Source organism: Nelumbo nucifera, chromosome 1 (genome assembly GCF_055504915.1).
Source record: "Nelumbo nucifera cultivar China Antique chromosome 1, China Antique-T2T, whole genome shotgun sequence".
Lineage (NCBI taxonomy): Eukaryota > Viridiplantae > Streptophyta > Magnoliopsida > Proteales > Nelumbonaceae > Nelumbo > Nelumbo nucifera.
The window spans coordinates 48363962-48379309 of NC_142649.1; the positions used below are offsets into that span (position 1 = coordinate 48363962).

Consider the following 15348-nt stretch of genomic DNA (forward strand, 5'->3'; position numbering starts at 1 on the left):
CAACTTTAAAACTAACCATCGAAATTGTAGTATGGGTAGCAAAGGTCAAAGAGTTCCTATAATTCAACATGAGCATCAACCTTCTACTACAACAAGTGATGAAGGGTGATTTGGCACGACTTAGCAAGAAGGGGACACGTAGGCGCGATTTGATCGAGGGATGACAACTCAGCCAAGCGAACCCAGTTCGCAACATTTGGAGCTCGGGTATTCAGCCACCTCGGTGTAGAGGCAGCTCGACACACAATCTAGTTCGGGACTAAAGAATCAAAGTGGTAGTTCAGGGTAGAGAGCCAAAACGTCACATGATCGACTCCAAAGGCCTCCCCAACGGGCCCCAAATTTCTCAGGATCATGATAAGACTCATCCTAACTCTGCCTGAATCGGAAGTAAAACGATAAACCTTATCAATGTACTGCTCTCCTTCAAAAATGGAACAAACCTTATCTACACGGCCTGGAGATCTCAGAGATCTTTCATAAGGCCCACGACTACTCTAGTATATAAAGACATGAAACTCAAGTTCTCAAGCATTCAACTCGCATTCACAACATAAGTACTGACTTAAGCATTGGAGTGATCTTGTTGGGTTAGATACCCCAGGTTCTTTGATCTACTGTTTTGCAGAACGGTCTAGCTCGCCACCCAATTGAAGTTCGGATCACCTTCCACCTAGGAGTAGCCAGATCGCGCACTATCAACAACCATTGTTAATAAAAGGCAGAGAGATCTTAGAACTCAAAACTCGTAACTCCACCTTTGCCCTCTAAGGCTCTAACTAATGGCACCAGCACCAACACCAGAAAAACCAATACCTCCTATCAATCTTCCAATGAAAGCCTAGAAGCTCCACTTTGTGGTTAACAGAAAAGCCATCATCACCCATTAGCTGACGGGAAGAAGAGTAATCCATCTTTGCACTAGTTCTCTCCAAGCCTCAATCTCACCAGAGACTAGCACTTGGAAACACTTTGAGGCAAGCCTCAATCTCCAAGCCTCAATCTCAAAACCACGCTGTGGTTTTGTCCTCATCACTCTCTTCATCATCACTGAGTTTGGCGATGAGGGAATTGACCTTTTTCCGCATAGGACAGTCGCTAGTCTAGTGATTTCCATTGCAAAAGTAACAAGGAGCGGGAGGAGTAGTTGGTCTCCTGATTTACCGGTGGCCCTGATAGCTTTGGGCTCCTTGTGGCTTCTTCCCTTGTTGGTAATTGATGGACTTGTTAGTGTGCACCGGCTTCTCCTTTGTAGAGGTTGATCGTTGATCTCCCCCACTCAAACTCATGGTACGTGGGCTGGATGGCTTTTGTTCTTCTTCCTTAGGTGCACTCAGATCAACAAGCTGCTCAGCTACGTCCATGGCGGTGGCGAGGTCCTTAACCCTGCGTCGTTGGAGTACAAGCTCAGCCCATGGCTTGAGACTGTCCATGACATTGAACAAGAGGTCCTTGTCTAACATGTCAGAGATCTCCAGCGTCAAGGCCGAAAATTCCTTGACATAGTCATGTAGTGATTCTTGATGTCTGAGATTCTTCATTCTTTGGCACGTCATGTACTCCACATTTTCAGGGTAGAACTAACGCTTGATCTCATGCTTGAATCCAACCAAGGTGTCGATGGTGCGGGTTCCACTTTCAATGTCTTGGCAACACCTACACCACCATAACATTGCGATATTAGTCAAATACATAGTGGCTGTACGTACCTGAGTTTGGTTGTCAATGATGCCAGTGGCAGAGAAATATGGCTCCAATTGCCACAAGAAATTGTCAAGCTCCCCAGCATCCTGAGCACCCGAGTAAGGTGTTGGCTCACGGATCTTGATGTGCATGGAAGTTAGGGTGGAGGGAGTGCTAGGTGAGTTGGCCACCACCCTCTTTAGGAGAGTCATCTCATTTCTCATCTCGTCTATTTGCACTTGAAATCTGTCTAGCAAGCCTTGTAGGCTACTTTGGGAAGGCCCTGCTCCCGAATTTTGTATGGTGGTGTGCATGTCTCTGAAGGCGCCATTGAAATGTCCTTCTAGTTCCACCACTGCATTCTCAATAGTCTCTAGGTTGAGGTGGAGTTCATCAACCCGATCTCGGGTTTCTCCCACTATCGCCTTGCAATGTAGGATGCGCATGTCCATGCTAGCTAGTTGGTCGACTGATTTGTCGCACTTGCTAGCTTTAGTTGTGCGGCCCTTTGGGGCTTGTGTCTTGGTAGGTTCGTCAAGTGGAGCTTCATCATTGTCGTGGGCTTGGTGCCACCCGTGTGGTGTATCATCGGAACTGAAACGGTTGCTCTTCATTGTGCTGAAATAAGGGCGAAGACAGGGTCTAATGTGTGTGTAGGAGCTCTTGCTCTGATACCAACTGCCACGGGGCTAGTCATTGGGGCCCCGTGCAGCACTCGAATGTGACGAGTAAGCCTAAGCGACAAGCAATAACACAAGAAAAGGCAACAAAGATGGCACGCGAATTAGACAAAAGGCAAATTGTATTGCATTAATGGATGGTAAGCATAAGCACACAGTTCAGTGTCGAGGGGATCTCATGCTTAACCTTTACATGCTCTTGATTCACTCGACTACCTACCTCCCCTCAAAGAGTACGTTAAGCTTTTGGGGGAATAACATAAAAATACATTAAAATGATGGAAAATCATACTAAGTAATTATAGAAATGCCATTGGCAATCCCCCCACAGAAGAATACAAGCATAGCCCACCCACGACACACACTTGAACACTGGAGTGGTGGTTGTAGGCACGATTGATGTCACTTGATGGTGCAGCAAAGAGAACACTTGTGACAATGGGTCATTTGTCCGTAACTAAAGAGTTATCCGTGGTTTATATGGTTATAGTTCATTGAAATTGACCTCACTTGCGTCCTTCATTCAAGGAGTGAAAATTTTCACTATAGCGCACCTCTCAAACTCCCAATGTCTTTTCCCTCCATTACGAGACTTTTCAGTTTCGACTGGACTCCCAAATTTCCAATCTCTTTTCCCTCCATTATAATCAACTTCGACTAAATATTTACTCCCTAATTCACCCAATTTCTTTTGACCTCTTCACACATAGAGAATTATACTCAAATTAGTGAATTACTCTCCCAACCTCTTCCCTAGTGCGATCTTATAACCTTGGTGTTTTGCGTGTTGCATTCTCCTTGAAACCCAGTTCCAGATCAGATATTTTTGGATTTGCAGAGGTCGATTCGATGAAAGACACTTGCAGAAGTTAAATAAGGTTCTTGTATGTTAAATATTTATATGTGCGTCTATTGACTTACCCTCTCTTTAATTTGATCGTTTGTGTTTGTTTCACGAAAACTGTTAGACAGTTTTGTATGCCCTTAGCTTCAATCAGAATGATGTGCTTTATGAGTTTATGAATAAAGATACATATTTGATTTATGTTCCCTTGGTATGTTTCTGTGTAATACCCTTAAACTGGACACTTAATGAGACTCGTGTTAGTTTAGAATGTTCACAACCGATGGGTCGGTGTGGGGAGACCTATCCTGACAAGGCTGACACTGTGGTGCCACCAAGTCAGTTGGGGTGGCCTGTCTCAGCTGCCAGGGTGAGACCCTAGGCACATACAGTGTAGGATTAATTGAATCTTTGAACTGGACCAGATTTCCAGTATTGCCCTGGACCTTGGAGATTGATGGGCAAAACTGGAAAGTTACACCCGACCCCTAGACTCGATTATGATACTACACTAGATGTCGGATTGGGCTGTCTTTGATGTACCAATCAGTGAGATCCTTAGCGGGGGTCAAAACCTGGGTATGTTGGGACAGTCTGAGAATTCATCTGAGTGGGTGATCATAGTGACAGGATTAGCCCCTTTGTCGGACAAAGGTAATGATCGGGGATGCACTCTCACTGATGGAAACCAAGACTGCTGGCAGCCGATTTCAACCATTGAGATTTGTTTTGCAAAAGATATTTTATATAAGATATAAAAGTATATATGTATGGTTTCTAAATTGTTTGCAAGAAGGTTTTAATTCCCGGGATCCATATAAGTGGAGAGTGCAACACTGTTCCTTGCAGCCGAGGGAGAGGTCCTCTCTTGTCGGGCAGTGTATGATCATTATGGGCTGAGAGGTTAAGTGTAAGACCATTGAGGTTAATACCTGATGGGCTAATCTTGCATCTGCCCACAGTCCCTGGGTGTTACAAGGTGGCTTGGCCCAGGGACCTCTTAGGGTAAGTGTTGGGCCCGTAGAGCCCATTTGATGGGTTTCAGGGGGTGCACTGTCTTTAACAGTGTATTCGGCCAGGCCTTGTAACAAAGGCTGGGCCGAACCCATGTGGCTGATGTGTAGATCAATGCTTGGGTCCCACGCCATACAAGGAAGCCCAACTGGGCAGCAGTTAAGAGGGTTAAGTGAGCACATAAGCTTAATGGGCCTAAAGCCCATTTCGAACTGGGCTGCTTATTTAGTTAATATAGGGGCGAAATCTGAAGTGGATCAGCTAATAGGATTGGGCTTAGACCCTATCCACTTAGAGAGTCCAAGATCTAAATAAGATTTAGATCTGGAAACCTCCTAATCAGATTAGGAGATGGCTGATCTGATCTCCAGATAAGATAAGGATTATCCCTTATCACTTAAAGGGACTTCTAAACCAAATATGATTTGGATTAGCAACTCCTAATCTGATTAGGAGCTGATCCCTTTAAGACTATAAAAGAAGAAGGGGGCGGCAGCCTTTAGAGACACAATACACACAGATCATCAGGTTTCTTTGGTGCTGAAATCTAGAAGAGAGAATTCTGCTCCCTGCAAATACTCTCTTGCCGCCTCCCTGTTCTTGCCGCCCTGCTTTCCAGTTCGAGCTCCACTGGTGGGAGAAGTCAAGATTGGATCTTGACATCAGTCCTTTGAGAAAGGATTGAAAGGAAGTTGTGCTCATGTGCCATCTTGCTGATTCTTGCGAAGGACAGAGTTCTTGGAGAAGAACACTGCTGATTCTGCTCCACCTGCACTGCGCCATCTTCAGTGGGAGCAGTCTTTGGATCCTTCCTTGGGCGTGAACACCTTCGTTGGGAGATATTACTTCTCCGTATCAGGTATAATCCTTCCCACTTCTTTTTGGTTCAGATCTGGTTCAGTTTATGGTTCAGAATTGATCCTTGAAAATATGATTTTCTAAATGGGGAATACGATTCCCAGTTGAAGGGAGAGAAAAATTTTTGAAATTCGCCCCTTATTCCGCAATCTTTTGGGCGTCCATAGGATGGATCTCTCATCCCTTCAAAAACAAGATTGAGTTTAGAAACTTCGGATAGTAGTGGCTGATAACATCAACATCGAGTTTTTTCTCCATCCTCTAGCTATATTTCTCTTATTGAATCGCTGGTTAGTCTCCCTCTATCTTTCTCTATGGCTTTAATACCAGAGCCGTACAATCACTCTTGTTCCCTGTGAGATTAACAAAGAATCTGAGACTATTGAGCAAGTCCCATCTACTAGAAATTGTAAATAATTGGGCCTTTAGGTTGATGGAAATACCTCCATCTCATCATACTGATAATCATTGACATTTAGTGGTTAAGCCCTAAAGTTGTAATGAAAATCTGAGTAGGAGAAACCCTATATATGAAGTGTATCTACAAACAATCCTGGTACCCACATTTATATCTTTTGCAAATGTAAATATATTTTGGTTCATGTTTATTACTTGGTGACATCTCTATTTTCTAAGGTTAGTTTTTTATCTTGATTAGAAACTTTTGATTTATTTCGGTATTTATTCGGATTTAATATAATTGGCTTCCATCTTGCAAGTCCATTTATTCTAATAGTTTAATTATTTTTTGAATTTCTATGCATTTTTTTATATTTTGTATGTTGATTTTTTTTAAATTCTTTCTGAAGTTGGGTATGGAGTCAAAATGGTTAACTTGGTCCTGGCCACACTAAAGACCCGCTGGTGCCACAAAAAAGTCCAAGAATTCCAAGTATTGAAGGTTATCTTCTCAATGCAAGGATATTTCTGTTCTTGAAAGGCAAATTATTATTCTAGTGATTTGACAAACATTCTATCATTAATTTAAACATTTGTCCAAATCCTAGATGAAAGTAATAGACAAGAAAGTTGTTCTGATTTGGATTAGATAAATAGGAAGAAAAGGAGGAAAACATGTAATAGTTTTTTCTTGATAGAAAAGAAAATACTCAGTTTCAAATGATCCCTTGGTCCTCCCTTAGTGGATTAAAACCAATTCTTTGGACACAAGAAGATCCTACTCACCAAGCAACTTGGTTGGATTCTTTGGTGAAAGTTTGATATTAAAGTTAAAAACCCTAATTTCTACAAAAATAATTCCTCGAGGATGATAGGGTCCCAGAAAGTAGTAGCTGGTGCTGAGAGGAAAGAGGACGATGAGTCGACCTTTTTTGTTACTGTCTCAAAGAGGTGGAAAGGTGGAACTTGGAAGGTTCAGTGGAATGACAGAAATAGTAGCAAGCTTGTGAAAATTTTGGAATTCAAACCAAGGTAATCAATTAATTTTTCCAAACTCATGCCATCTTAATCATTTTCATGGTACATTAATTGTTTGATTCCATTACTTGGATCAAAAAAGTAATTATGATGTTTCTATTTTTTACTTTTAGCCATAACTTGTTATATTTCTATGGACGAGATTTTGTAACTCTCTATCCAGACAATCATTTTTCCTATGCAGCTTTGAAAAGTGGAATTGGATGAATTTGGCCTTATGGAATTTAATTACAGAAAAAAAAGATTATATCTTAAACGCTCGATATATGAAATGCTTTATCTGTAGCATCTAATCTTGATATCAAAGATATTAAAATGAAATTAAATGTTTTGATTGTATAATTGGCTTTGGTTTTAAGTAGCCTTAAAACATAACTAAAACAATGCCAAAACTCTCAAATTAAATGATAGGCAGGGGGCCCTTTATCTATTGATAGGAGCTTTTAGACAAAAAACTATGAGAACCACCACTAAGAGACCACACTTCGTATCACCTCCCAGCACAATTGTTCAGCCAGCTAAAGTCACTCATCTGTTGCTACCATTATTTAACTATGCAGTATCCACCAAAGGAACCACGAGCTAGTGCTCCTATATTCAGCATTGGCTCTAAAAATATTAACGAATCATTTCCTTTTACAGCTTTAACACCCTCTATCTTTAGTGAATCATCAATCCTTCAATTTGGAATTCAGCAAGGCTTGAGGACATAGACTAATTAGCATGTGAAATTTCATCCTTTAAAAAAAAAATTATGTTGGCATTCAAACAGTCATCCTACAAAGACTAAATCCCCCTTTGGATCCATCTGGTTTGAACAAGAAAATGAGAGTGCACACCCATTCTAATAGTGGCCCTTGATCATAACCCTTACTCCATTGAATAATATTTGCCAAGTCCCCTTAAATGACTATATTGGGAAAAGGGAGAAGGCCTCAGCCTTTGTGAAATGAATCTCGTCATTAATTTCAGAGAATGTCTATTGGAAGCTGCCATCAACCTTGAAGAGGGTCCTCCTAATGTCAACAGCCCAAGCGTTAGCACAAGAGTAGTTACCATAATGAAGTCTTGGCTCTTTGTTCCTAGAAAGGAAAGAGGAGAATAATTCCTTGGGAAATATTTCAGGGTCTCCATGAAACTCATTTGCTTTATTGATTTTCAAGGTTCGTAGATGCATCCGAACAGTTTATCTCTTACACGGTTTAAATATGTAACCTCTAATTATTAAAAAGAAAGATAACCATTGGAACTAACCCCTTTTTTTGGTTCATAACTCATTCATTTTCAACTTCTTTTAATTTTTCAATCATAGGACTGCATAGTCAAAGCTTGCTCGGGACATTATCTGCAGGAATTGAAAATCCTAGTAACCTGCAAACGGTGTAAGTTGAAGCTGCCTTGTTATTTGTATATATGCATTTTTAATAAGATATCTGGGTGGTTTATTGGTTATTGGTTAGTAAAGGTGATGTTGGGGTGGTGGCTTTGACCCCAGATTTGGGGTTTAACCTTCCCTGTTTCTTCATAGTACTAAATGCATTATTCTTGAAATTTCCCTTGCTTGTAGCTGGGGTTTGCTATATTCTACATATTTAGGAGAACATCTTACTGAGCCTCACACTTATTCTGTGAAATTTTTGAACATTTATGCAGGTTGCTGCAGAACAATGCCGTGTCTGGCTCCATTCTTGCTGATATAGGAAAGCTGGAGAAGCTATAAACACTTGATTTCTCAAACAATAAGTTCAGTGGTGTAATACCAAGTTCTTTGAGGAACCTTAAGAACCTTAATTACCTGTAAGTTTGGAGAACAATCTGCCCTTAATATTATTTACTTTTTCGCAATTCTAATCAGTAAAAATAATGGATTTTTTATTCATTCAAAATCGTTATAATTAAGTTTGACTCTTTTTAGATTAAAGCTATCTCTTTTTCCTTCATGCTAATTTTTTTTCTTAGAGACAAGCTAACGATCACTTGTGTTTTTTTGTCCTTTTAAACAAGTTAAACAATTAAATAATAATATTCTTTCTGGATCCTAGCCCAAATCTCTATCCAATGTGGAAGGTGATGAAAGCATCAAAATGTATATCTAAAGTGTGCTCAACAATTGAAATTTGTAAAATAAAAAGTTTAAAAGTAATGTTTTTTTCATAATAATTTTATTATTTGTGCAATTTTTATGCTGAAAGAATTAATAATTGAGTGGAGGAAAGCCCAAAAATAGGTCCAAGAAATCCAAACCCAAGTATGAGTGCTGATTCGTTTTCCGCTTTACTATGAATAGGGTCCGGTATTTTGGGCATATCAGTCTGTACAAATGTCGAAGTTCAATGATTCTTGATGTTATGGACAGCTAAGAGATAGGGCTACAATTCATCTGTTGATAATTTTCTATAAATTAATCTCTAGCCAAGCGAAAATTTGGGAATAAGACGCGAATCCGGGCTGAGCAGAGGTTATTTTGGCATTATTTTCTCAGTCTTTCAGAGAAGAAAAGAGGGGAGAATGACATCCAAGCACGACTAAAGATTCAACAAGGCTAGGGAGGATCTTGACCGATGAATCTTAGTTGTTCTTTTACTTTGATTCTTTGAGAGATTTCAATGTTTAATTTTGTTCTTGAGAGATTTCTTTTATTATTTTTATATTTGATAAACCCTAAAGTTATATTCTTCAATTTCCATATAAGATTAGTCATGCTCTTTTTATGTGCAATTTGTTAGAAGATAATTGATTGGGTAGATTTATTTTATGAGTTGATCCTTGACTGCAATACTGTCAATCTGATATATTGTCATTCTTGGGTAGCTTGTAAGAATAGATCATTCAATTCTTCATCAAAAATTAATTCTCTCAGAACAAATACTTTTGTCTTTGGTTTTAAAGTTATATTTTCCAATTGTTTGTTTGGGATGTGAAACTTGCAATTGAGTAATAAATAGGAATCAAAGTCGAAACTAGTTAAGCAATTCGATCAAGTGAATCTCGAAGCCTTGTTCATCACAATACTACTTTTCATCCTTTAATCATCGTTACTTTTATTCAAATATTTTTGCTCTTCTTTTTTTTCTTTTTTTTAAAAATCATTTTCTCTAGGTTATTCACTCTTAGCGACAACTCCTTTTGTTGGTTTAATTAGTTTCTCTGTGGATTTGACACCTAAAGCTACGCTTCAACGACTGCTTAGCCAAGGGTAATAATTTTGGGCAAGATAGAAGGTCTAAGCTAACAATTAATTGTTAGCTAACAAGTGAAAATAATGATCACCTTTTCTCTAAGATAGCAATTAATTGTTTTTATATTTATACTATAAACTTGTAAATTCACTTGTTTAACTTTGACTGTAGGGACCTTTCCTTTAACAATAAAAGAGCTGAGTAAAAGGTTGTAAACCTCAATGCTGCATACCTTCATTAGTTGTTTTTTGAAACTCACTAACTGATGTGGGGTAACCCAACCCAGCCCACGAGCATCAGATCAGGGAATGAGATCTGCTATAGTAGGGGCTACCTTGCTCCTTCGTACGGAGCCAACCGCGAAGCGTGATAGCTATAAATATAACCCTAGCAAGTGTACTAGTTATCAAGTAGTATAAAAATATCATTCTCACGGGGATTTAACAAAAAAAGTATTAGAACCACAGTCTTCCCTAATTATTTGGACAATCGAAATTCAGATTTGAGCAAAAACTACTGAAAATAAAAACTAGACAAAGAAAATAGAAGCAAGGGTGATCACTAACCGAATATGCAATGGATGAAATCGCTAGGGCTTTTGGTCCACCTAACCGGTGTAATGAAATCGCTAGGGCTTTTGGTCCACCTAACCGGTGTAATGAATAGTAATGGATTCGATTAATCAAGATTATTTGTCATTCCCATAAGCTGAGGTCTTTCCAATTTGATTTAATATTCTCTCTCGAGATATACTAAAACTACACCCATCAGGTAACCCTTCGATCTCTCGAGTAGAGCTCTCAAGATGGAAGGGTTACCTGAATCGAGAGAGGAATTCACACAATTGATCTTTCCAATTTGTTTCTTCCTAAGCATCTCCTTGAATCGTTCCCATGCTTCATACAAGGATTCCCTCTCAAATTGAGCAAAAGTAGTAATATCATTAATTAACATTGCTGTTTTGGAGGGTGGGAAATATTTAGCCAAAAATTTTTGGGTTAGATCATTCCAAGTGGTGATACTTCCTGCAGGGAGTGAGTTAAGCCAATCTTTAGCTCTATCACGCAATGAAAAAGGAAATAATCTAAGCCTAATAGCATCATCACTAACTCCATTAAATTCAGATGAATCATGTATATATATCTCTATATACTATTCAATCCACACTATGAACTATTCAGTCGATTGTGTGAATTCCTCTCTCGATTCATTCACATAAACCAAATCAATTAAGAGGTGGTCAAGCTCTTAATTGCATTAATCACAATAATTCATAGACTATATGGAAATCACAATCTTGGATAAATCATAAGGATAAAAATATATTCATTAACATGGTTAGGCTTTCCACAGCCCTAGCAAGAAACAAATCAGTTCATGATAAAAGAATTAAAGCAAACAAAGGGAAAGAAATAACTCTTGAATTCGCCCATGGTGCTGAGATCTCCTCTTCTTGCCACCACCTTCTTCTTGAAGTTTCTTGAATTCTTGATCACCTTCCCTCAGTTTCTTGATTTGTTTTCTCCTTTCTTAACTGATTGCTCCTTTGCTTCTTGATTCAATCCAGAGATTGAGTGATTTTTCAAGGCTAGTCCGCCCCCTCCTTTATATAACTTAAAGGGGAGGGGGTGGTCTCCTACTTCCTCTTGAAGTTTATCTTACAGGAATAGAAAGTCCTATTCTAATCCTACTCTTATCTCTTTATCTAATGAATTCAATCCCTTTATCTCTCTAAGATTATATCAAGAATTTAGATCTAGAAAGACTCTTCTCAATTTCTTGTTCTTGGATTCGTATTAGACCTCCTCTGCGAATTGGGCGTCAGCTGCAGATTGGGCCTTACTATGAATTTGCCCCGACTTTGGGCCCATATTTGACTTCAATGCAGGCCGAATCAGTGAAAACCCAAAACACGAAAGTTGTGGCTTTGTCTCTTATATTTCTAGTGGGTATTGAATCAGCCCAATCGGAGTTCGGATACGCAAGTTAGGCCCAGATTACTGAACGGTGCTGAAACTGTGAAAAATCATTCGATTTGCCTTTCTTTGCTCCTGATGCCTTCTTTCATGCCCTGAACTGAAATACAAGGAATATGAGTCCAATTAAGTGCTAATTAAGTATGAAAGACAGAATATTTGGGGATAAAAATATGATAAATTCTACTCTCATCAAATCCCCCCACACTTAAACTCTTGCCCATCCTCGGGCAAGACAAAACTCAAAACAAGAACAAGCTAACTAAAAGATTGTTTTGGATTTTTTTCTCAATAGGGTATTCGTTCTCCCGCATGCCTTGATCCAGTATTAATGGTCCTTCCATTCGTCCACTTCTTTTCCTCTTTAACTTGTCAAAGAATAATCTTAAATCGCCAATCCTCATGTCCCCAAGTAAAATCGCCAATCAAGGGAAACATGCATCTCTTCGAATGAATAATTTAGGACTAGAGTAAGCCTTCTTTGTTTTCATAATCACATGCAGCAAGATTCAAAAATACCCTCTCACGATTTTTCAGAATGAAACAAGTAATGTTATTACCATAAGCTTGCTTATGTATCACATCTCCACCACTTATCATGAGTCTAATGCATCAAAAGGTGAATTAGGGTTTGGGATCTAGGGATGAGTGCATTTTATGCTCCATCTCACCCTTTCCTTATTCTTTTAGTGTGAGTGCATTTTATGCTCTATTTCACACTAGTTCTTTTTTTTTTCTCTCGGTGTGAGTGCATTTTATGCTCCATCTCACACGAGTATATATATATAAATTTATTTTCTTTTTTTTTGGATAAATAATACGTTCCAATAAATGAACTCATTATCGTGGTCTCAACATGCCTAACAAAAAAAGTTCTAGAATAATCAAACCATGTTTGTCCGTTAAAAACCAAATGCTCACAAGGGTCAAATCTATATTGCATCTTGCCCGTTGATCATTCAAACTACTGAGATACCTTCCATAGCCAAAAATTTATGCTAGATTTGCTTGCATCCTTTCTTGTCTATCCTACCTAGGCACATGATTCAAGGTAGTTTGCAATCATTCACAAACAAGTCTCTAAGGAGCAAAAATTTCAAAAGGAAAGGTTAAAATGTGATAATCAAAGCATGCTAGAGTTCTAAAAATAATCAACCTCTTAATCCTCCCCCACACTTAAGATATACATTGTCCTCAATGTATGGAATATGCATAACAAGAACAAGGAAAGAGAGATTTAAGAGGACTTCCCTGAATGTCTTGTTGAGATCCTGTAGATGTGAGAAATGAACAAAAAACACACTCATAAGAGAAGAAAAAAAACTGAACAAAACAAACAACTAAACTTAATGGGTTGCCTCCCACAAGTGCTCTTTTTAGGTCGTGAGCTTGATTTTCACCTTTCCTTCATGGTGGTTTCAATGAGAGAATGAACCCATGGTGGATGGGTTGCTCTCCTTCAATATAATGCTTCAACCGCTGTCTATTTACCTTGAATGTACTCCCATCATCATTATGTAGTTCAATTGCTCTAGGAGGGAATACCTTAGCCACTACAAAGGGTCCAATCCACCTGGTTTTCAACTTCCTATGTTTCCCCGTTTCATCCTTCATAGGTGGGTTTAAACCTAGAATAGGGGCCTGCACAATAGATGGGAGGGGTTTTGTGTGAGATGGAGGTAAACTAATAAAAAATGCATTATGAATTGTAATTTCAAAAAAATCTAGCTCAGAAGTCAAATTTCGCAATTCTGATTTTAGTACAAACTTCTGCTTTGCTTGTTGCAATTGACTAGGACTATTGTTAAGTGCAACTTTCAGCGTGTCTTCTGATTTAGATGTATCTACTTCAGCTACCCAAACATCAATGCAATCAATTGCATATATTTCATGTTCAATTGTGTCGGGACTTTTCATGGTTTTAAATACATTAAACACCACTTCTTCACCATTGATTCTTAGAGTAAGTAGACCTTCTTTCACATCAATTAAGTCATTACCAGCAGCAAGAAAGGGTCTCCCTAGAATTAATGGCATTGATCTGTCCTCCTCCATATCCAACACAATAAAATCAGCAGGGATGATGAAATTATCCACTTTGACTAAAAATCTTCTACTATTCCCCTAGGATATTTAATGCTTTGATCAGCTAATTGCAGGATAATAGTTGTAGATGTTAGTTCATGTAGTCCAAGTTTTTCAAAAATAGAATAAGGCATTAAATTTATACTAGCACCTAAATCACATAAAGCTTTTTCAAATTCAGTATTCCCTATGGTGCAAGGTATAGAAAAACTCCCTGGATCCTTAAGCTTTGGGGGCAATTTCTTTTGAAGAAAGGCTGAACATTCTTCATTTAGTTTTACCATCTCACCATCCTCCCACTTTCTTTTATTAGACATCATGATAGTACCACCTGTGGCTACAATAATAATGGATCGATTAGAGGGGGTAATACCATTATAAAAAGTCTGAATTTGACGCCAAGTTGGTATCCCATGGTGAGGACACTTCCTAAGCATCTCCTTGAATCATTCCCATGCTTCATACAAGGATTCCCTCTCAAATTGAGCAAAAGTAGTAATATCATTAATTAACATTGCTGTTTTGGAGGGTGGGAAATATTTAGCCAAAACGTTTTGGGTTAGATCATTCCAATCTTTAGCTCTATCACGCAATGAAAAAGGAAATAATCTAAGCCTAATAGCATCATCACTAACTCCATTAAATTCAGATGAATCATGTATATATATCTCTATATACCATTCAATTCACACTATGAACTATTTAGTTGATTATGTGAATTCCTCTCTCGATTCATTCACATAAATCAAATCAATTAAGAGGTGGCCAAGCTCTTAATTGCATTAAGCACAATAATTCATAGACTATATGAAAATCACAATCTTTGATAAACCATAAGGATAAAAATATATTCATTAACATGGTTAGGCTTTCCACAACCCTAGCAAGAAACAAAGGGAAAGAAAGAATTCTTGAATTCGCCCATGGTGCTGAGATCTCATCTTCTTGCCGCCACCTTCTTCTTGAAGTTTCTTGAATTCTTGATCGCCTTCCCTCAGTTTCTTGATTTATTTTCTCCTTTCTTGACTAATTGCTCCTTTGCTTCTTGATTCAATCTAGAGATTGAGTGATTTTTCAATACTGGCCCCCTCCTTTATATAGCTTAAAGGGGAGGGGGTGGTCTCCTACTTCCTCTTGAAGTTTATCTTACAAGAATAGAAAGTCCTATTCTAATCCTACTCTTAGCTCTTTATCTAATGAACTCAATCCCTTTATCTTTCTAAGATTACATCAAGAATTTAGATCTGGAAGGACTCTTCTCAGTTTCTTGTTCTTGGATTCGTATTAAACATCCTCTGCGAATTGGGCTTCAGCTGCAGATTGGGCCTTCCTACGAATTTGCCCCGACTTTGGGCCCAGATTTAACATCGATTCAAGCCGAATCAGTGAAAGCCAAAAACACGAAAGTTGTGGCTTCGTCTCTTATTTCTAGTGGGTCTTGAATCATCCAAATCGGAGTTCGGATACGCGAGTTAGACCCAGATTACTGAATGGTGCCGAAACTGTGAAAAATCACCCGATTTGCCTTTCTTTGCTCCTGATGCCTTCTTTCATGCCCTGAACTGAAATACAAGGAATATGAGTCCAATTAA

General features: G+C 38.6%; 1 long non-coding RNA gene and 1 other non-coding gene across 2 annotated transcripts; both read left to right on the forward strand.

Moving 5' to 3' along the window:
- Positions 1-6434: 6434 nt before the first annotated feature.
- LOC148803222 (uncharacterized) lies at positions 6435-8395 on the forward strand. Its single transcript, XR_016082525.1, has 4 exons — positions 6435-6510; positions 7489-7679; positions 7829-7898; positions 8170-8395. It is a non-coding gene; the product is annotated as an uncharacterized LOC148803222 (long non-coding RNA).
- A 5769-nt stretch (positions 8396-14164) lies between these two features.
- LOC148803223 (small nucleolar RNA R71) lies at positions 14165-14271 on the forward strand. The gene has a single exon (XR_016081590.1). It is a non-coding gene; the product is annotated as a small nucleolar RNA R71 (small nucleolar RNA).
- The last annotated feature ends 1077 nt before the right edge of the window (positions 14272-15348 follow it).